At 41.6% G+C, this 7,790-nt stretch overlaps 1 non-coding gene across 1 annotated transcript; it reads left to right on the plus strand.

The window, feature by feature from the left end:
- The first annotated feature begins 2,142 nt into the window (after nt 1–2,142).
- LOC124546260 lies at nt 2,143–2,249 on the plus strand. Its single transcript, XR_006967671.1, has one exon. It is a non-coding gene; the product is annotated as a U6 spliceosomal RNA (small nuclear RNA).
- Nucleotides 2,250–7,790: the final 5,541 nt, after the last annotated feature.

Consider the following 7,790-nt stretch of genomic DNA (forward strand, 5'->3'; position numbering starts at 1 on the left):
CGAGTGTAGCGGTCGCGCGCTTCCAGACTGTAGCGCCTAGAACCGCTCGGCCACTCCGGCCGGCTATGAACGAATGTCTCCTCACTATCAGTAACAGCAACAATTAAGGATACCCCACGCAGGGTCAGCGCTACTCGATTTCCCAGGACTCCAGACATACCGTTCTCCTTTTATGCTCAGTCCGACATTGGTGCCAGTATTGTTGCCAACGCTGGACCACAATCCCCTTGCGCACTACGCCACGCTGGTAAAAGCGGCGGTTTGAAAAAGACGTAATTTTTTAATGAAGATTATGTCGCAATATACTTCAAAATCACTTCCCCCTTTTTTTTAACTTCGTCAACTTTTCGGGAGGCGTTTGAACTCACCCGCCCTCCCCCTCCGGCTACGCCCGTGATTACGAAAAACTTATGTTGGAATGATTACATAATAGTGTTGTCGGGAAAGTATACCAAAAGCTGCGATTTATTGGAAGAACGCTTAGAAAATGCAACAGTCTGCTTACACTACGCTTGTGGGCCCTCTTCTGGAGTACTGCTGTGTGGTACCAGCATCGGATAGGATCGACGGAGGACATCGAAAAAGTCCAAAGACGGGCAGCTCGTTTTGTACTATCGCGAAATAGCGGAGAGAGTGCAACGGATATGATACACGAATTGGGGTAGCATTCATTCAAACAACGGCGTTTTTGTTGCAGCAGCACCATCTCATGAAATTTCAATCACCAACTTTCTCCTCCGATTAAGATAATATTTTTTTTGGCACCCACCTACACATGGAAAAATGATCGTCGTGATAAAATAAGAGAAATTACAGCTCGCATGGAAAAATTTAACTGTTCGCTTTACCTGCTCTCTGTTTGGGAGAAACTGCTTGATGGGACCCTCTGCCGGGCACTTAATTACGAAATTGCAGAGTAGTTCTGTTGATGTAGAAGATGCACATTTATTTACTTCCACATCGTACTTCGAATACTTAAACGACCCTGTAACTTCTTTTCAAAAAGGTGGTTTTCTCTCCTCAGCAGTTGTATTTTAGTTTTTAACCGTCTGTTTCGTGTTTATCTGTATCGTCTAGGTCAAGACTGATCGTCTAGGTTCGACTGATCTAATTTAATTTTCTTCGGAGATAAAGCTTCTATAGCAGACTGCGTATTCTTTTCTTTTCAAATCGGCGATTTCTTGCTTATTAATAAAAGCAAATCTATTTTCCAAAAGCATTATTGTTGTTGTTGCAAAAAATGAAACGTTTGTCAAAGCAATAGAAAAATCAATGCGCGAATAATTCCAAAGGCGATAATACATTAAAACGTTTTTCTAAAGAGGATAATTGTCTGCCAAGTGCACGTGGTCCTCGCTGGTACTTGCAACTTCGGAGGCACCTCCATGTAAATTTGGAACTTTTTGTGATGACAAAAAATCACCCCTTAATTACCTTTTCAAGGGTAGCCCGAAGAGATCTTTTTTTTTTTAAGTCCCGTTCATAATATTCTGAAAGGAGATGATCTCAACAAATCCTTGCGTTATTCACATTAACAAAATAGTTCTTTTCCAACGTGAAACTCATTTGTGGGTAGTTCTCTCATCTTTTGGAAATCGATAGTGAACATCTGCAGTTTCATATGAAGCACTTTTGCTTTCAGCAATAGCACGATGATTTCAGCTTTTGCTCATAATACCACAAAATCACCAGCAAGAAGAATAGCCAATAAGCGACTGCATTCTATTTATTTCAACGCAGGGATTTGGGAATTTGCTTGCATTAACAATGTACGTGTTATCGCTTCCCGCAATCCTAATGACGGAACGGCAAACTGCGTGTGCACGCAATTTGGCATGCCCTGCCTGTGTACCGGCAGTAGTTCACGCGGCCGTCACGAGATGGCAGGAGATGCGAGACATAGGCTCTGAGTACGGGCAGTACAAAAAGAAATTTAACTTGTACTTTCAAACAATGTTTATGTATAGGCTTAATGACCTGTAAAATAGACACCAAAAAGCACGTCCCTTGAAACCGCATAATATTTCAAAGCTAATCATCAGTCTAAAAGAAGTTTGATGGAACAAAATTTACACGGCGAGTAGAACGTAATTTGAACCGTTTCTCCGTGGTATATATACAAAATACTTGCTCAGTCCGAATGTACTTGCTTCGGCAGTACATATACTAAAATTGGAACGATACAGAGAAGATTAGCATGGCCCCTGCGCAAGGATGACACGCAAAATCGTGAAGCGTTCCACATTTTTTGACAACTCTAAACTTCTTGTCAATTCGGGAATGTTAAAACAGTCCGTACGTTCCCTGAAAAGTCTTTCTTTACCTATTACTGGTTGACTGTACTGTATCATCGGATGCGGTATACAGTAATAACTACAGAGTTTTCGTCATTTTGATGGCAAAATCAGTGAAACATTGGAGGAATAAGGTATTTATACTCTGCTACAATCCCTTACGTTTATCGCTTGTAATCCTGTTACTTTTTTTCGAACAGCAAATTTTTCTGCTTCTCTGCCAGTTCTGTACCACATACTGCAGTAGCAAACACTATGAAGTACATTAGGGATCCCTCATTAAATAAAGCCGAAATTCTCCCTCCAAACTGCTGAATAAGGGCTCACACAGTTTGTATAACATTACTACCTGAACTATCACACTTATCCACAGAACAACAACAGATTTTATCAGCCTTAATGCCTCATGTTTTTCAGAAAAATTGCTTTTATCGAACTATGATTGACTCCTAGTCGGAACTCTGGCAAGACTGTGGAGCTAATACCGTTAGAAGGCCACATTTTTCTCTCACAGCGTGTTTTTATGCAGTTAGTTTTTCTCCATAGTAAATAATGATTGTATACATGGGCGTCCGCAGAAACTTTTTCAGGGTGGTGGTGGTGGTGGTGGTGGAGGTGAGGGTAAGACTCTAAAATTACCAGTTCTTGTGTTAATTAGTTGGGCAGTTTTTCTGCGAGTCATGCCAGAAGAACTAATTTTGTAGGTAATTTTTGTGCCCAAGAGAATCGACGGTAGTCCACTCAATATTTATATTTGTTACGCGGTAGGTAGGTTACGTTGATACGTTAAAGATAAGCATATTTCATGTTTATCTTCAAAGTTGACCAATTTATATTATTAAGATGATTACGGATGTGACACAGTTTTTGAAGTTGACGATCTAAACTTGACTTTATCCAACAAAATGATCAATAAGTTAGGAAATAAAGCAGTAAAACATTTAGAAAAGATATTTTTATTCATATAGCAATAATGTTAAAGTGATACCGCACTGTATGTGAAAAGTCTGTGGTAGGAAATAAGATAAATGAGAATACTGTTGGTTAAAGAAAAGCATTTAGTAGTTTTCCTCGAAAGTGATAAGGCATAGCGGAGTGCAACGGTACCGCACGTGCGGTTCTATGTAACCAAACAATGCTCCAGGAAGCGCTACGTTTAGCTATTGTTGATTACGTTAAGAAGATTGTGACGCGAATTTGATTCCCCAACAGTCGGGAAAAACCTTGTAGCTAACTTATCGCTATTCTGAAGATGGCAATAAAGGAAGTGGGAACGACATATAAGAGCGGCACTTTTTCCACCTACTTCTGATACGCGGTTCAGTAGCGTGCTCATTGTTGTGCAAGGCAGGGCGAAGTAGAAATAGAGTCAGTGCTCCATAGTAAATGTCTCGTACTACATTTTCTGAAGATAAGATGGTAAATGCCCTAGTATTATCTTACTGCGACCAGCCACAACGGGATAAACCAGAGGTTTTGCGGATGTACTCCAGATACAGGAGGGGTGGGGGTCAAAGCATTAACAGAAGGTAATATTAAAGGGGCAACACATTCAAAGATTACACTAGTGTAAAATGTATACAGGATGTAACAACAAAGGATGGGAGAAATTGCAGGACACATTCCTCACACGAAGACGAAGAAATTATATTAATATTGGTCAGGAAACGCTTTATTTCCAAGTTACAACTCATTAATCACGGGAAACACACACGAACAGAACGTTCCAGCTTACCACATGCAATTGCTCACAAGGGGTGTTCAATATGACCTCCGTAGGCACTGATATACGCATCAGTCCTCCGTCGTAATGATTCTGGGATGTGCTGATGCATCCCTGGGGTATTGCGTATGGTTTTGCAGCCTTCCACAATACGGGCACCGAGACTGATCGTCTTCTACTGTGGTTCCGTAGATACCAGCTTTCAAAAAAATAAAAAGTCCAGTAGGTTTAGGTCCGGAGAGCGTGGAGGCCAGGCAATTGGTCCATCTCTACCTATCACTCCGTCTCCGAATCTGTTATTTAGAGCCCGACAGTCAATAACATGCTTCAACGTGCATCAAGTACGTATTTTGTCGCACAGCTAAAGGCATCTGCTAAGAGATCAGGTAGAGTATTTTCTAAGAAATTATGATAACTTTGTCCGTTGAGCCCGTGTGAAAGATAGTGTGGCCCTACCGAACACGTCACTAACAATACCTGGCCAAGCATTGACAAAAAGTCTTTGTTGATGACTTGCTTCAATAGTTGTGTGAGGACTCACGTCTTCCGATACACGCCGATAGTGAATATTTACAATCTGATTTCGTTGAAATGACGCCTCATCTGTGAACAGCACCGTTGCACTAGAATTAGGGTTGACATTTTGTTGAATAAACCATTTGCAGAAGAGTACTGCCCGTGCAGGAAAATCAACTGCTGATGGTGCCTGCATACACTATAAATGGGATGGATACAGCTGGTACTCGTGTAACACTCGCCAGTCATGTGGCCAACATTCAGTGTTGCAGGTTCATGTCTTGTACTGACACTACGGTCTTCGTCAACTGCATGAAAAATTAAACTTCCTGGCAGATTAGAACTGTGTGCCGGACCGAGACTCAAACTCGGGACCTTTGCCTTTCGCGGGCAAGTGCTCTACCATCTGAGCTATCCAAGAACGTCTCACGCCCCTTCCTCACAGCTTTACTCCTGCCATACCTCGTCTCCTACTTTCCAAACTTTACAGAAGCTCTCCTGCGAACCATGCAGAACTAGCACTCCTGAAAGAAAGGATATTGCGGGGACATGGCTTAGCCACAGCCTGGGAGATGTTTCCAGAATGAGATTTTCACTCTTCAGCGGAGTGTGCGCTGATATGGAACTTCCTGGCTGATTAAAACTGTGTGCCGGACCGAGACTCGAACTCGGGACCTTTGCCTTTCGCAGGCAAGGGCTTGCCCGCGAAAGGCAAATGTCCCGAGTTCGAGTCTCGGACTGGCACAAAGTTTTAATCAGCCAGGAAGTTCTATATCAGCGCACACTCTGCTGCAGAGTGAAAATCTCATTCTGCATGAAAAATTGCCGCCTCCCGTTGCGTTGTCCTCATCCTTTGAGGTCTCTCCCCCTCGTCTACTAGTATCAGGCTCAAATGCCCCATGTACCCTAAGCTGACGATCAATGGCTTCAAAAGTTTTCCTGTCAGGGCACCTTCGTCCTGGAAATCTCTCCCGGTACAAACGCTGAGCGCGAGCACCAGTGCCGTCAACTAATTCATACAACAAATGTGCGTCTGCCATCTCTGCATTTGTGTACTCTGCCATTGCGTGAGCCAAGTCGTCTGTGATTAACTCTACCTGGTAACCCGGTGCTTACAACAATCGTGCTAACCACTGGGACAGTTGATGTTACGTATAAACAAGTAATGGCACATCGCATGGCAACAGGCATATGTAAAACAAAACGCTGGTGGTGCACAGCGTAACCAGACTTGACAAGAGTGCAAATTCCCCACGATTCTAATGTTCTGTTCTTGTGTGTTTCCCATGATTAATATTCTAATTTAAACATGTTGCCCATGGATGAGTTGACTTCGAACCTCAATGTCAACAGTGTTCCTTGTCTATCAGCCAAGTGCAGTGTTTCACACGTATCTTGATTGCTACCATCTGAGCCCAAAGCCGTACTGAACACATCTCACTGAATGGCTCTATGAAGTACAGGAAGCCTAATGAACTGATAAACGACGGCAAGCCACAATTTACCTACCGGAAATCCAACATTTTGAATGCTGCAACATATTCGTCTAGTGTGACCTCACATAGCTCAGTGTCATGTAAGAGTTATTAACTGCCAGCAGGGTGCGATTTGTGCTTCTACCAGTGGGGGGGATGTCTTAGGGGGTTAGTAGAGTTATATATGTTACTAGCTTGGACCGTGGTGTTACGCATGGTTAAACAGCTATTTATAAATAGATGTTAATGCCGAAACTCACTATTGACACGTATGCATTATCAGAAAAGCCATCCCTTGTTATATCTTTAAAAGTACATTATAGGTAAAGCTCATTTACAAAATCATCTACATGCGGGTACAGATATACGAGGGGAATTCAAAACGTAGAAGCACATTTGTGAACAGTTGTACTTATTCTGATGATAGAAAACTGAAACATACTAATAGTGTTAATAGTAAAACTTATTAAAAACTTTCAGTTTTCAGCTCCGCAAATTTACATTATATGTAATGTTTTACTCCAGTGCGTGGGAAATAAACATCCCAGGTTGGGATACATAAACTAAAACCAGAGGAGGGGATGGTCTGATGCAGAGGGGGGAAATCCCCCCATCCCCCCCTGCAAATCGCACACTGACTGCCAGTGATACACCCCATGGAATTTTTCCCTGAATAATAGTCGAAAGAAACTACAGCTTATGTTTCAAAAATTAATTGATGAAGTGCTTGATAAATATGAACCTAGTAGAACAGTTCAGGCATAAGGTCTCTTTACAAGAATGTCTAAGGCAACAGCAACTACTGCACAACAGACTTGTAAAACAAAGCTTAGATAGGGAGATAATGAATGAAACATTTTTGGCTGTCAAAATGGCAATGTGTGAAGCCATTATCAGTGACTAGTGTAGCAGAATCTTATCAAAAGTTCTCTCACAATACTAAAAGAAATTCTGGCCACTAGTACTGACAATCTGTGAAACAGGAACTGAAACAGAATTTAGTATGGCAACAGTAAAAATGCAAACTCCATTTTCAAATGTTCCATTACAAAGTAAGTTAGTGGAGTACTCCCCAACATTAATTTTCACACTACTGTAAAGATGAGTGATATAGATAATAGTATCAGTGACACTGACTGATTGCTTTAAATCATGACTCTAGGAATATACTACAGCACCATATGTGTGAGGAAAAGATTAGATTAATTACTATGTGCACAAAGGCATTTAAACAGTCATTCTTCCTGTGCTCCATTTGTGAATAGATTGGAAGAAGCCCTAACAGCTGGAACAATGGGCAATTCTCTCTGCCCTGCACTTCACACTGGATGTAGACATAGAAATTGCTAAAACTGAACAAGGCTCCAGGACCTCTTTAGAATGCATGTCAGATTTCGCAACTGAGTTAGTTCTCCCCTCTAACAATAATACACCATATATTCCTTGAACAAAAAACTATACTTTGGGTTTGGAAGAAAACATAGGTCACAGGTGTTTAGAAGAAGGAGGCAGAAGTGATCAAAGCACTATGGTCATATATCACTAATCCCTCTGTCATAGAATCTGAGCTCAAGTGTAAGATGGTACAGTATCTCAAACAGCATGTCTTTTCTACACCAACAAGTAGACATGTGAAAATATAACTGCAGGAGTGCCCCAGGGAAGTGTGCTGGGAACCTTGCTGTTTGTGGTGGACAATATTAATAGTAAGCGCAACTCCCTATGGAGGAGTTGCAATTGTCTATAATGAAGTGCTATGTGAGAAAAGCTGAAGAAATATCC

The sequence above is a fragment of the Schistocerca americana genome, chromosome 8, assembly GCF_021461395.2.
Source record: "Schistocerca americana isolate TAMUIC-IGC-003095 chromosome 8, iqSchAmer2.1, whole genome shotgun sequence".
Classification (NCBI taxonomy): Eukaryota; Metazoa; Arthropoda; class Insecta; order Orthoptera; family Acrididae; genus Schistocerca; species Schistocerca americana.